General features: G+C 36.7%; 1 protein-coding gene and 1 pseudogene across 1 annotated transcript in view; one reads left to right on the top strand and one right to left on the bottom strand.

Moving 5' to 3' along the window:
* The window catches only part of LOC149079161 (cardioacceleratory peptide receptor-like), a 148,877-nt gene that overhangs the window by 129,300 nt on the left and 4,108 nt on the right, over positions 1–15,469 (top strand). The gene's annotated exons all lie outside the window — the stretch shown is intronic.
* On the bottom strand, positions 1,180–1,295 carry LOC149079162 (5S ribosomal RNA; annotated as a pseudogene).

The raw sequence follows: 15,469 nt of genomic DNA, 5'->3' as shown, positions 1-15,469 counted from the left end.
GTATTTGACTGTAAATGGATTTGTATGACTGATTTATGGGAACCCCTGTGAATCAAGTTTGGGTTGTGACCCATAGCTCAAGAATCCTTGAAGTGTATTTTTACCATCCATCTACCCCTAAAATTCTATACTATGATTGATATCAGTGCAAAGTATTCCTCTTTATTTCAATTGATCAAGTTTTTATCAATTTTCAAATCATGTCATGGCCTTTTTACCCAACCTGAATTTATTTTCTAACTGTGTTACAGAAATTAAATTTCTAATTACGTAAAATTATTGAAGTTCTTAAAAAACACAATCTTATTTATTTTTAAATGAAACTTAGACGCGGAATTACACGCGTATGAATTCATATATACGAAAAGATGAATCCACACACAATACCTTTTCTTATACGAACCCCTTTACCTTTATACGAATAATTTCTAGGCAAAATAAAAATCGAAAAACGACCCACTTATGTGAATATCTCAAGTTTTTTTATCCGTACATGCCCATGTCAAAGGGTCGACTGTCATATCGAACTAACCGCGCTCACAACATTTTTTTTTACGTCGTCGAGAGGTGATATGGCTATAGTGAGTTCCTTGTCAAAAACTGCTGTGTGTGATCCAATAACAGCGTCTTACGGTTGGTTTTACCTTGCCGATGCCATGAAAGTAAATTAGGTAAAAAAAAAAACAGAAGTGGGAAAATTTTTACATTTTTCTGCAAGAAAAGTGTTCAGAACTTCGATCATGTTCTTGAAAACTCTTCAAAAATTAAACCGTGTATTTTCCGGAAGAAATCAATTTCTGCCACAGGCTCGGTTCAACGCATTTCAACAGATCATTATTATTTAAACGTGACTTAAAGGGGGGCCTTCTTTCAAAGAATTCCATGCGGTAATAGAAAAAGGTAATGATTTTTGTATTCTGTCTTTCCCGTTACATGATTTTTGTTATTAGAAAATGGTATCTTGATATTTTTTCCTGCACTGAACGTCCAACGAATACTGAGGGAAATACTGAGAAAATTGCCACAAAAATAGTGATTTCTGGTCAGGAAGATGTTCGATAGGACGACGTAGTTCATAAAGAATCGTGTAATTGTAGTCTTTCCACGTGGAACAATCTCTGGCTAACAGCATTGGATTACATGGAACCGCTCACACAACCCCGGACTGAAAAAATGTGATGCCAACATCACGCGGTGTTCCCAACCAACCCTTCCAAGTACTAATCACACCCGATGCTGCTTAACTTCGGTGATCGGACGAAAACCGGTGTTTCCAGCATGGTATGGCCGTTGGCACTTCCCTTACGAGGACGAGATATCTTGTCCAATAGTTGCTGGAAGAATACATTAGAAATGCACATTAGAACCTTCTTCTTCTCTCTGTCTTTTTTCCTTCTATTCCTCGCTAAGTTTCATTATTAATCTTGTGAATGTGACGCACCTGGAAAAGAAGGAGGTCTCGTCGTCCTCCACCTTGAAACCAAAAAACTGGTTTTGGCCGCTCTAAGTGACTTCTGATCGTTAGGAAAACACAGGATAGGACACAGCTAATCGCTATGCGTGTATGTGTGTGTCCTATCCTGTATTTTTTTAAGAACTTAGGGCTCCTCGAAGCGCTAAGCTGACCTTTCCTCCATCTTTAAGCGAAGTGTGACGTCAGTATTAACGCTATAGCCAATAACTGTTCCCTCTCCTGGTTTTTTTAATGATCAGACGTCATTTGGATCGGAAAAACTGTTTTTTTCCGCTCGAAAATGGAAGGAAATTAGTCCATCCGTCGGCCATTCTCTCTGCTTGTCACGATTGGTGATAATATTGACGTGGCTAGGTGTAAGTTCCAGGTCTTCTCCTTCTGAGTCTGAGTGGATCTCTGCGTAAACGCGTCTTGTTGTCAGTCTTGTATTCAAGGGACAGATGTCCCGTGATCCGTATCCCTTCGGATAGACTTTATTTACCTCTGAAAAAAGGGAACACTTCTATCTAAGGAACAAAAACTCTGCTCCCCTGGGTGTTTGTTATTGACAGGTTTTGCTGCATTAATTTAATTACAAATGTAACTTAATAAGGAGTCATCGATATCAATTTGATGTCATTCTCAATGGATCAACCCTACTTAGTTTCTTTTGTCTCAGACGCTTTATAACCCGGACGTTCTTTCAGATAATTTACTCTTCAGACAAATCTGTTGTCGGCGTCTGAAGAATTAATCCGAAGACTTCTTTTGTTTTTCCTCGTTCCAGGAGCCAAGAGAATAAACAGCTGCTCTCTATTCCTATGTCTTGATTTATTTCCGGGGAAATCTTATATTCGAGGTGTTCAATAAACTCCCAGCCTCTCTTCTCGAGCAATTTATTGCTTTCCATGTATTACAGGCGGTTCCAGGAAGTTCGAATTTTAGTGTTAAGAAGTGTCTTCTATTCTTCTTTTATTATATTTATCCGTTGAGTGTTCGTCGCCACATGCGAATATACTCTATTGTACTCTATCGAACATTGTCGGTTATCTAGAGGTTTTTTTCCAACTGAAATGTGCGGATTCTGTTGAAAATAATATCTGATGTTGAGGGAAAAAGAAGAAAGACTTGTGATCAGGTTAATTTAAGACAACTGCATACCTGGGCAAATGAAGAATTTCACAATAACTTTTCAAATCGTTTTTACGTGTTAATTTGAAAAAGTGCAGTTATTCCAGAATCCTAAACTGTTTCATTTTCATGCTTACAATATCTAGAAGCAAAGTTATTTCGAATTAAGTACACTGCTCAAAACAATTAGTTGATCCCTTAATTGTTTTGAGCAGTGTAAAACGAATTGGATGCTCTTAGTCTGAAAATGATATATTCGAATGCGTCTGAAGACTTGTGTTTTTCACTTCACGAAAATCTTGATTTCTCAATCCCGCACATTTTTCAAAATACCTCTATACGTGATCTTCACGTATTCCCAAGGGATCAGCATGATCCGTCCAGGGAATTTGTTAGTGTCAGTAGACATCCATGCCCGAACCGGGATTCGAACCCAGACCTGCGCAGTGAGAAGCTAGTTCCCTAACCACTCGACTGGCAGGCGGCCCCATTGTATTCTAAACAGCAACAATTTCCCACTGTATTCTAAACGGCTTCAACTCGGCAATCAACTACTTACCAAGTGATATGTTCAAAACTTTTTGTGATTTACATGGTATTTGATTGAGAATATCAAGTATTTTTTAAGTTCAGAAAAATTATATTTTTTTTATGTGAACCGCAATATCTCAGTTTTCATAGTTTTCTAAAGCTTTTAGTTTATTGCATAGAATGTCGTAGCCATAAATTTGTGAGAGCAACGTATTGATACAAGCAGTAGTTTTTAGTAGACAATGTCTAGCAGAAGTACTAAAACATGAACACATAAAATATGAAATAAATTCTTTTTTGCCAAAATATTCATGAAATAACATTTATACCTTATCCAAACCGAAACCGCATTCGTTTTGTCCAAAATGACCTTATTTTAAACAAAACTATCCCGAAGACAGGAAGTCGCCGTAGCCTTTTGTTAATGTGGGCATTATTTCCTGTATTGATGTTTATTAGGATTTTTTCCGTTTAGTCATCAGACTGTTTTTCTTCCGAAAATCTACTTTCTTCCGTTTTCTACCAGAAAATAATGTGGCACTGTTCTATGTTTTAGGCGTCTAATAAAAAGACAAATAAGTTATGATAACGTTAAACTGCAATATCATCCGCATTCTTAAACGAGAAAACTTTGCAGAGAGCATCCTTTTTCATTTATTCAAAAAACACGTTTCGAAACTACAGTAAAACCCCCACTCTTAACGGTCACGCTCATCTGCAATTACCCGTGTTTTACAACGACATAAAGATATCCCGGCAAAATGCCTATTTAAATTATGTATTTCGAACCCCTACTCAACAGTCACCCTCAGATACGGTCATGGACATCATTTTCAACATTCGCTCCATTAGAATAAAACACCTGTACGCGTACACCAATAGTTGGAATTTTGGTTCAAATTATGCACACTAGATGGCAGCATAAAAATCTAATATTGATACATTTTTTCTTTGGCTACTTTTCAATGAAATTTTGGCTTAAAGTTTGTTAACTCTGATGTGTCAGTTTTCTGTTTGCGCTCGTGTATTTTGCAAGATTTAAACTCTGTTCGATATTGCTAGCTCAAGTAATCGCCAAATGAGTTCAATGTTTCTGAAGTACACAGATATGTTTCGTTTTTAAGCAAAGGGAATAGAAATCGCTGTGAAAAATAAATTTCCAAAGACAGAAGGACTTGCCATAGACGCAATTTTGTACGATTGGTTTTTGTTTCGACAAGAATCAAGAATTTACATGTTTCCGACCCAGATTCTACTAGAAAAAGCTCGAGAAAGTGCAGAAATCGAACTCATGAACTTTAAAGCTTCAAATGGTTGGTTGGACCGTTTTTGTGTGCGTCACGAAATTGTGCGGTACCTCTGCTGATGTCAGGGATGAGTGTACGAAGAATGGAGTACAAAAATTGCCAAAACTTATCGAGGGATATTCAGCCGATGATATATAGCCTGCCAAGGGTAGGCAACGATTGAATCGCGGGCCGCAACATGCTGCCAATGTTTGACAAGGAGTCGGAATACTCAGTAAACCCCTCCAAACATCAATTGATCAGTTTTTACAAAATATGTAATTTCAATATGTAAAATTTGTATAATATTTCTTTTGTAATTTCAATTTTTATTCTGCGTAAGAAAGATATACAACACCACAACAGGCAAAATGGCAAACGAGGTGGCTGAGAGAAAGATGGCCATAACAAATATGAATGGCATATATTTCAAAAATATAACAACCCAATTCAAATTGCAATTACAAACAATATATATACAGGATAAAATATTATAGGATGTGGTGTGTGTGTGCGTGTGATGGATAGAGCATCTCGATTCATGCCAACATGTTTATCATATGTGTTAATTGTGTTAGAAATAACTACCCCCGGGTTAAGCTATTCCATTTTAAATGGATAATTTAATAGGGTTGATAATAAATGGTTTATTATCAACCCTATTAGAAAAAAATTCCCTGTCACACCATAACCTAGTAGCCATAATCATGTATATGCACTAGTTCTTTCATGCTTTAAACGCATCTTATATCGTCAGAGAATTTCATACATTTGCAAACAAAGACCCATTTCCGTTATTGTCAACACTGTACTATTTTACAGTTTCAACAGAAATTCCTCCTTCCCGTCTCTTTTCTGTCTCTCGAGGGTGTCTGCAAAAGAGGCGAGGGGAGGGGGGGGGAATTTACTGTATTTGCAGTGCTCGCTCCAAAAATCCCAACTTATAGAATATTAAATCTCCTCCCCATAATACATAACACCGTCTACCTAATCACAATTTACTTTATCGTAATAAATCAATATGCACACAAAGAGATTCCATATCATTGAGAATACCGAACGAAATTTATTACATATACCCTCCATTAAAAGAGAAAAACTCATCCTTACTACCTTGCTACCTTGCAACTTAGTTGCACAGAATTTATCTAAGTTTGCATCATATTTACAAAAAAAATCCTTTTTGAATTTCTAATAACAATAGATGATATTGATGCATATTTTCAAATACAGGGTGATTCAGAAACTTTGATCATTTTTGTCGCCCGAGAGCTAATCAGACCGGGACCTACAATTTATTGCCGATTCCCAGCGGCAGGATTGTTCTTTATACTCATCGAGAGAGGTTGGTGACCTAACCCCTCGATGGGGACTCCCTGCGGTAGCAATTTTTTCTGCTGTCATGTCGCCGTTTTTTGTTGTACTCCTGTGCCAGGAAAGTTTTCTGACAAGGACGAACCGGGTACTGCGGCAGCTCTAAACATCCTTTTGTACTTTAGACGAGAATCTTATCGACCTTGGCTACCGCGCCCCGTGATTCAGAAAAGATGGGTAAAACTTTGAGAAGTGATAGCAGACACCAATACAAACAATTTCCATCAAAGAATGCATGAGTCTAACACGAAACGCAAACACGCTCCACAAACGTTAAAACGGCAGTTGAAATTTATCGGGGGAAACAGAACACCATGCATGCAATTAATAAATTTCCGGTTACACCCATCCTTCGGGAACGTTTCGATATCTCTCCAAGATGGGAAGCGGGGTGTGTCCGGTTCTTCAACGTTGAATGTATTCAAATCCAATCTGACTATACTACTAGAGCCATCTATTAGAAACACTGCAAACTAAAAGAGTGAAAATATCGGGAAATTCAGTCGGTCTGCGTAGAAAAATAAGTTGTCCGAGCAGCGTACAAGCCAAATGAGGGAAGTCCTCTTTCACAGCACCAAAACGTTTTTCGTGCAAAACTGTTGAGTTGTTAATTTCATAATCAGTTCGTAGTATTCTCTGTGATACGAATTTTGATTCCATATTATGAATGGTTGTCGGAAACTTTCCTGATGCAGGAGCAGAACGGAAACGGCGACATGACCGCAGAAAAAGATTGCTACTCCAGGGACTCCCCCACATCAAGGGGTTAGCGCACCAACCTCTCGATGAGTATAAAAAGAGGCTGCCGTTCGGAATCGGCAGTAAATTGAAAGTTCCGGTCTACTTCGCCCTCGTGTGCAGAAAATGGCCGTGGCGAGACAATAATGATCAAATGATCAAATATTTTAATTTCTTTCCTTCTGCGAAAGCAAATGCATGGCGAGAAAAAAAAAGTATTTTACTTCCGTTCCCGATCAGTTTCTTTCAGTTGACCAGATTTAAATTTCTTTTTCCGATAGACTTTCTCAAGGACTGTATGAAGTGTATTGTACATTAAAAAACTAAATCTCTTAATTTATGATATACATTACACAGTTCCATTGTAACGCCTCATAATAGCTGGATAAAAAACGTAGGAATTTAACTTTAAAAAAAAATAAAAGGAGTCATTTTCTCGACTAAAATGAAATTGGAAAAAAAAGAAATGAAACGATATTTTGAACATTTTGCAACCAGTTATGTAGGAGAACAGAGAGAAAAACAGAGTTGTCCCGTTTACCATATTTTCCAGTCGACAAAACGGGATGTATGTTCACCGTACTTGCTAACGGGACTTTTTTCGGATAATTCAGAATCACTTTTGGAGTGTTTCCTTATCAGAGACGGAAGGATAGTCCTCCAAAAAGAAAGGAATATTTCTGCGAATAGAAGAATAGCACCTCTTACGCCAAGGAAAGTCTAGTGTTTACGATAGAAAAAGCTCCGAAAAGTGGACGTAAGTGTCTTAGCGGAGGAGACAAGAAAGGAAAGTAGACGGATAACAACACAAGGACCCAACAAGGGTGCAAACTCAAGGACGCAACAAGAGAATAAGTATAACAAGACAAGAACCCAGTAAGGATACCGCAACGGTACCGGCAAGGACCCAACAGGAAATATACTGTGGATTCAAGAGAATGATCCAATACAAATATTCCAGAAGAACTCAATACAAATATTTCAGAAGGACCCAATACAAATATTCCAGAAGGACCCAATACAAATATTTCAGAAGGGGACCCAATACAAATATTCCAGAAGGGGACCCAATGCAAATATTCCAGAAGGACCTAACAAAGAAACGACGGATGTTCGAAATCAGATGGAAATGACACAAGATTTTCCTTCAGACGGTATTTTTGATATAGTCGAGGAATGCCTTTTCGTCATCCTGAATACCAAGCCAGAGAACAGAAGAGCGCCACTAGAGGAAGCTCTTTTAAAGATCCTAAAAGTGCTCACACATAATGCCAAAAGAGGTCAAACCAATCGCTCTTCTACAATGGAACGCGGACGGATTGCAGAGTGATTTATCAGAGTTCCGTCAAATAGTTGAGGACAGAAAAATTGACGTGGTCTTTTATATTCAATAATGTTTTTGAAACCTGGAAAAAGGGCCAAAATGGTAAACTTCTTATGTATCAGAAATGACAGAATCACTGGTATCAAAGGTGGAGTGGCTATATATGTTAAAAAAGCATCTTAATTAAAACATCGTGGAGTTACCATCTTCCACAGATACGGACGCTGTGGCTGTTGATTTATCGTTCGGTCGCAATCTACAAATGCGAATTGCGTCACTGTATAAGCCTTCAGGCAAGATTTTGGACTAATGTCATCAGAGCTATCTTCAGAGATAACATACCAACTATAACAATGGGATACCTAAACGCAAAACATTCTTACTGGGGCTCAAGAATTGACTCTTCAGCAGGTAAAAAGTTAAAAGAACATTCCGATAGAAATGGAATGTTCATTGTAGGATCTCAAACTCTCACTCACTATCCATTGAACCTGAACTGCCGACCAGATAATCTGGACACAACGCTGGTAAAAAACCTACAGTTTCAAATACAATCGAAGGTTCTGAGTGCTCTTAACTCAGATCATCTGCCAGTTGAAGTTCTTATAAATTGCAGACCCGTGTACCAACCTAAACCTCTAAAAACACAGACTGGGAAAAATACCAATGTCTACTCCAAGACATGCCATTCCACAGCAGGAAATTTTTAAAGTATTTCACGAATGAATCGTGTACCTCTCAGTCATTTCATGGCAGACTAGGTCGAATTCATCTCTCACGCACTTATATTCAATCTCTACATTATCTTGGATAGTCAGCGAGATCGATTTATAGAATATAACAGCGAGGGCCAAGAAAAAAAAAAGACACAGAATCTATTCTGGTCTGATCTCGTAATCGTGTCATCCGTCTGGCTCGATGTCGGTGATCGAGTAGTTCCGGAGAAGACTCTTTTTGATCCAACTTCTTTCCCCTGAACGTTGCAAAATCCAGGCATTAATCACGATTCTGGTTGGGTCACTTGACAGATATTACATTAATTCAATCTTGAATGCGTGGTAATGTTGATTGATTGATCACCCCGTTATTATCTACTAGATTCAATTTTATTCGGATTCATCGATTATGTTGCTTTTTTTAAGGACCTTCATTTATTCGGATGCAAATCACGACATTTATGATTCGGTGTAACAATTGTTATTCGTTTAACACTAGAAGGGCCGGACTATGCGTCGTACTTATAAGGGCCATCATTAGTCATTTCAACTGCTGTTTCTTCTCAGCGTACATATTTAATCACTAAATTTTTAAACTGGCATCATTAAAGAAGTGAAAAACCATTGTAAAGGCACATGTATGTCTGAAACCAATTTCTAGGGAACCACGGTAACCAAAGTAAAAATTCCGAAAGTGATAGTTGAGGTCCAGGAACCATTGTTTTCCGACGGTTTTTAGCCCATTTGGGGCATTTGTCCTGCTCTGAGAAATTTTTGAAGTAGCTTTTCGTTCAAGTCGGCTTCCGTTTGGTATTCATGCGAAATTTGGCGACGATCGATCTAAAATTGTAGATTTGTATGGAGAATATATACACACACAGAAAATAAATTATGTATATATATATATATAGATAGATCAAGGTATTTTATATTCAAACAATTTAGTTACTCGCGTACACTGTGGATAACATATAATCGTAGGTCACCATGAATTTTCACTATCGAGGAAAAATACTGGAACACTTAGTACAATTCCATTCTAAAAATTGATTTATAAAGAGTACTCAAATTAGGAAAAAAAAGTACATTTTTGTCTTTTCATCAGTATTATCTGATTCAGGCCAGTCACTTTCGGAAACACTACTTTCTCTTTCGGATGGATACAGTAAAACGTCAGGATTTGCATTGTCAGAGTTTGCATAGTAAGTATCCTTAGCCGTAGATTCATTGTCCGAAATAACATTTAACACTGATTCTTCAAACACATCACTCTTCAAAGAGCCATTCTACACATTGTGAATGAACTTCTATTTCCTAGGACACTTTCAAAGCATGAACACTTTCATGGTGTCGTAAAGAGTTATGGAATGGAAAGTCTAACTAAAATGAAACTCAACTTGCCAAGTGAACTATCAGACAAAGAAAGAAAGAAAAAAGGTTTCCCCTTTCCACCACCTGTAAGTCGTAATGGAACGAATGACCAAAAATGTATTCCTCAGGTAGTTTTGTTCGTGGAAACTACTTGTAGTAAAATTGATAAATTTGTTCCACCAAAACTACTGGTGGAACAAATTTGAAATGTTGAATTGTTGTAAAAATATAATGTTCTTTTGATGAACCGTCACGTCCAATTCGATGTGCAATATCTTAATGCAAATTGTAAAACAAGTAATTTTATATAAACATTTTGTCTTACTTTTTCATCATAAGACCAATACACAGATCAATAGAACCCTGTTCTAAATTACACAAAATGAAAATAGCAATAATTTTGGCAATAGATATGACGCTGTTATAAAATAATTATCCTTCAGTTTAAATAATTGACGAAATTTGAATTTTTCTGTAAATCAGGTATCATGGTTCCCCTCACTCATGCAATATATATATTTTCGTATTCATTCAGTGTTGGACAGATCTCTAAATATGGAGAGTTTTTGTATAATTTGCATTTAATGGAATCCCCTTCAACTCATAAAGCGTTATATTCTATATGCAGTGTTCTTTTGTGTGACTTATCTTAAACAAGTTAAGGTTTATATCTCATTTTAAATTTTTTTTTTAAAAATTGATTAACTCAGGATTTTGAAAAGGTTTTTAATTACAGTCAAATAATTTCCTCGATTATAACGACATCATGGCTATAACGTCATTCAATGTCGGCTGCGACTTATTCCCGAGAATAATACTAATGAACTTTGCAATAACGTCAACCAAAACACAACGACCTCGGATATAATGAAACATTTTCCTCCATTTTTAATTAGTTTTCTCTCATGGTTTTTTTCCAGATAACTTTCTAGAATTAGTCCAGAACATGGATGAAATGTTTGTCCTTTGTTCTACTGATACGTAAGGATGAAAGAGAGAAGCATTTATTGCATGTTTTCACTCGACGTGCTCATTGTTATTGTTATTAATTGCTCATTATTGTCTCCATTCATTCTACGCAGGAATATTGGTAGCGCTGCTAGAAGCCATTTGTCTTCGTTGATGTTATTTTCCTTGTTATTCAGAGCAAATTATAGTACCTTCCCATGGATAGGGAACCGTTATAGTTTTCTCTTTACCTGCATTCGTTATTTCTTCGAGCTTTGTATTTCATTTCAAAAGATATCCGAAAAGGACTCCAAAGCCTACCGACTTCAATGAATTTAGCAGGGTTTTTGTAAATCCTGGTTTTTGTTTTGTCTCGAGGGCTTCCAGAAATTGCTGGTCCCTGTCTATGTATATGAAGTGTTTTTGTGAATGGTGTGGGTAAAAAGTCAGTAGAAACTTTAAAAATTCATAAAAACCAGAAAAAAAGACAGGGGAAAAAAACTTAAAAACAGCCGATAGGTCTCGCTGGTATGAGCGACTTCGGTGGATATATGCAAATGAGACGGTTATAAGAACTTGCGCTCCTGATCGAAAACCAGTCAGCGCCATCTATCGGCTGTTTTTTAGGTTTTTTTTCAGTCAAAAATATTCCCATGAACTAGCGATGCTAATCCTGCAAACCGTTTTTTATTTGTTATTTTTCCGGTTTTTCTGAATTTTTCAAGTTTCTACAGACTTTTTGCCCACCTTGTATTACGAAAGTAAGTTTTGTATCAAAGCTCCATCACTCAACCCCAGAGATGGGCGATTGTTTAAGATTTTTTTTCCTTCTTAGTTCATAAGCGCAGCAAAAAAACAACAACTCTAATAAAAATTATAATAATTTTGCCTGAAACTATATAGAAGAATATTGACAGCGTGATGAGCACAAATAACAATTCACAACACGCTGACATGTGTTTCGGCACTCATGGGCGCCGTTAGGGAGGTGGAAAAACAAACGTTTTGTCCCAACGAAAAACGTGGTCAAAATAAGAGAGCGTCTGTGGTGGTCAGAGTTGTTTCCTTCAGTTCAGTATTTTTATTCCCAGTTTCGACGTCAGAGTTGTTTGCTTCAGTTCAGTATCTTTATTCCCAGTTTTGACGTCAGAGTTGTTTCCTTCAGTTCAGTACCTTTATTCCCAGTTTCGACGTCAGAGTTGTTTCCTTCAGTTCAGTATCTTTATTCCCAGTTTCGACGTCAGAGTTGTTTCCTTCAGTTCAGTATCTTTATTCCCAGTTTCGACGTCAGAGTTGTTTGCTTCAGTTCAGTATCTTTATTCCCAGTTTTGACGTCAGAGTTGTTTGCTTCAGTTCGGTATCTTTATTCCCAGTTTTGACGTCAGAGCTGTTTGCTTCAGTTCAGTATCTTTATTCCCAGTTTTGACGTCAGAGTTGTTTCCTTCAGTTCAGTATCTTTATACCCAGTTTTGACGTCAGAGTTGTTTCCTTCAGTTCAGTATCTTTATTCCCAGTTTTGACGTCAGAGTTGTTTCCTTCAGTTCAGTATCTTTATTCCCAGTTTTGACGTCAGAGTTGTTTCCTTCAGTTCAGTATCTTTATTCCCAGTTTTGACGTCAGAGTTGTTTGCTTCAGTTCAGTATCTTTATTCCCAGTTTTGACGTCAGAGTTGTTTGCTTCAGTTCAGTATCTTTATTCCCAGTTTTGACGTCAGAGCTGTTTGCTTCAGTTCAGTATCTTTATTCCCAGTTTTGACGTCAGAGCTGTTTCCTTCAGTTCAGTATCTTTATACCCAGTTTTGACGTCAGAGTTGTTTCCTTCAGTTCAGTATCTTTATTCCCAGTTTTGACGTCAGAGTTGTTTCCTTCAGTTCAGTATCTTTATTCCCAGTTTTGACGTCAGAGTTGTTTCCTTCAGTTCAGTATCTTTATTCCCAGTTTTGACGTCAGAGTTGTTTGCTTCAGTTCAGTATCTTCATTCCCAGTTTTGACGTCAGAGTTGTTTGCTTCAATTCAGTATCTTTATTCCCAGTTTTGACGTCAGAGTTGTTTGCTTCAGTTCAGTATCTTTATTCCCAGTTTTGACGTCAGAGTTGTTTGCTTCAGTTCAGTATCTTTATTCCCAGTTTTGACGTCATAGTTGCTGCCCTCTGTTGTTAGTGATGTCATATGTCCACTGGGTGCCGCCGCCCCCCCCCCCATTATTCAAATGGGTTTTTTTTTTCTTTCAAAATGAAAAAGTGGTAGGGCAATGGAATGGAGGGCGTTGATTTTGTGCCATTTACTAATTGTTCATGAAACGTTGGCTTTGAATTTCGGTGTATTTATTATAAATTGTTATTAGTCTGCATCACGTTTCAATATTCTTCTACAGCAACAATGTCCACCATCATTCATTTTATCAAGTGATTCTGAGCACGTGCACTTTATCTGGAAATATATGGGGAAAGAAAAAGAACGGTTCTCACTTTGTAATATAGATTTAATAGTAATGAATTAATTAATTAATTATCATCAGCTGAGAGAGTGTTTGCAGTTTGTTGTTACGAAGGATTACATGAAATCGAATATTTCTCCCAAACGTACTTCACACAGGTATGTTTTCATCATGTTATCAAAACAAAGCTTCAATTATTTTTCAATATTTATTTATTATTATCATTGCCTTAGATTACATTCCTCATACTCAAAACGTCTATATATATATAGATTTTTGTAAACATTTTTCAAAATCAAATACATCAAATAAAGATTTGAATCACATAAAAATGTAATTTCTGTATAATTAAATGAAAAAATGTAAATTAATGTCATTGAAAATGGAATTTATCCAACTTAATTATAAAATTAGTTTAAAAGAATCTTCTCTAAAAGCCTAAGTTTGATACAAAGTAATCCGGATCCATTACGTGAATAAATTGACTTAAATTCACATCGTTTGTAATTTGAATAGTTGAAAAAAAATGAATTTTTTTCATTTTAATAGAGTTCCATTACCACTGGAATTTTTTTTTTCATTTAGTGATGGACAGGACTGTAGAATATGTCAGTTTAATCACATGTAAAAAAAAATCATTACAATAATTCTGTTTACATTTCAACATCAATTAGAATTATAAGTAAAATATAAAATGCATTTACTTCAATTATACATTTTACGTAAGGATCTGTTCTTAAAGTCAACGTTTGATACAAAGTAAACAGGATCCATTACGTGATCAAATTATCGGCACATCCAACTTAATATACCTATTTTGGTCCCTTGCTAATGGAGTTACTAATCAAAATAATTTCACTTTATTTTCCCCTTTCAACCTAATGCTAATTTAAGATTTCGAACACAATGTAAGTCACATGGTGATGTTTATTTTGGATTGAAGAGACTTAATTACATCAAAGATTTGTCCTTTTTACATGGTGCGTGTCGATTGGAATCGGTTCTGACACGAAATGCGATTACCTGAATGCCAGGAAAGGGCATTGACTACGAACTGAATGGAATTAGATTTGTTTTTGTTTTCTGCCAGAGGAATGGAATTTCTAATGGTTTATTGCACAGGCGCGTGCACAATATTTTCAGTCCTCGGGTCAGATATGCGAGCGATAGTGCTAAACATCGTGGGCCAGAAACTAGTATATGTGGGTTGAACGGATGAGCCGTATTTCACGGAATATTGTCGTAATTTTGGCGTCCCGACATTTCGTTTCTATAAAAAAAAATTTCGTTTTCTTTTTCCGCTTTATAAAGAAAGTTTTCTCTTGAATGTTTATGCTTTACTGAAATCAATAATTAAGATTATTGATAAATTATTAAAAAATGTGATAAATTATGATAATTAGTTAGTAGAAATACCGTTTATACTCGTGTATAAGCCGAGTTTTTTTGTGGAAAAATTCGTTCCTCAAGTGGGGGGGTCGGCTTATACTCGGGTCAGTTTTTGATGAGAAAATTTCGACCCCACAATCAGTAGTCATTTTTGTAGTAGTGTTCGAGAAACCGGCATTATTGGTATGGGATATGTTTAAAACCCCGATAATGTCACAAACGAGGCAAAGAAATCGAAAACATCATTGGCTTTGATACCAGGTGGGCTAATGTCGATTGTAAAGCCTTATGTGAGCATCAACAAGGCTTTCAAAGACCATTTGAGGAATTTATGGATCGAATGTGGATGAGTTCCTGTAATAAAGAAAATACTAAAAAGTTGTGCCTTGAAGAAACCTGACATTGTCCTAGTGTGCCAATGGGTACATGAGGAGTGGAATTCTGTTTCCACCGATCCTTCAAAAAGTGTTGCATCAGCAATGCGATGGACGGAACTGAAGATGATATCCTCTTTGAAAGTGACAATGGCGATGGCAGCCCAGATGAAGATGAAAACAAAGATGCCACACCCCCTATGATGGATTACGATGAGCTTGGAGACTCAGAAGAAACGGATTAAAAAGTTTGAATTTTTTTCTATTGTAAATTTTCGTAAACTATTCATTTTGCATGAATTTTTTCTCTGAAATGCATGGATTTTTTGGGGTCGGCTTATACACGGGTTTTCAATTTATTGCGATTTTGGTGGTCCGGTCGGCTTATATACGAGTCG

The sequence above is a fragment of the Pholcus phalangioides genome, unplaced genomic scaffold, assembly GCF_987345545.1.
Source record: "Pholcus phalangioides strain wild (caught in Gottingen) unplaced genomic scaffold, Ppha-v1.0 ptg000012l_1, whole genome shotgun sequence".
In the NCBI taxonomy this organism is placed as follows: Eukaryota; Metazoa; Arthropoda; class Arachnida; order Araneae; family Pholcidae; genus Pholcus; species Pholcus phalangioides.
This window is presented reverse-complemented; position numbering and strand designations above follow the sequence as displayed.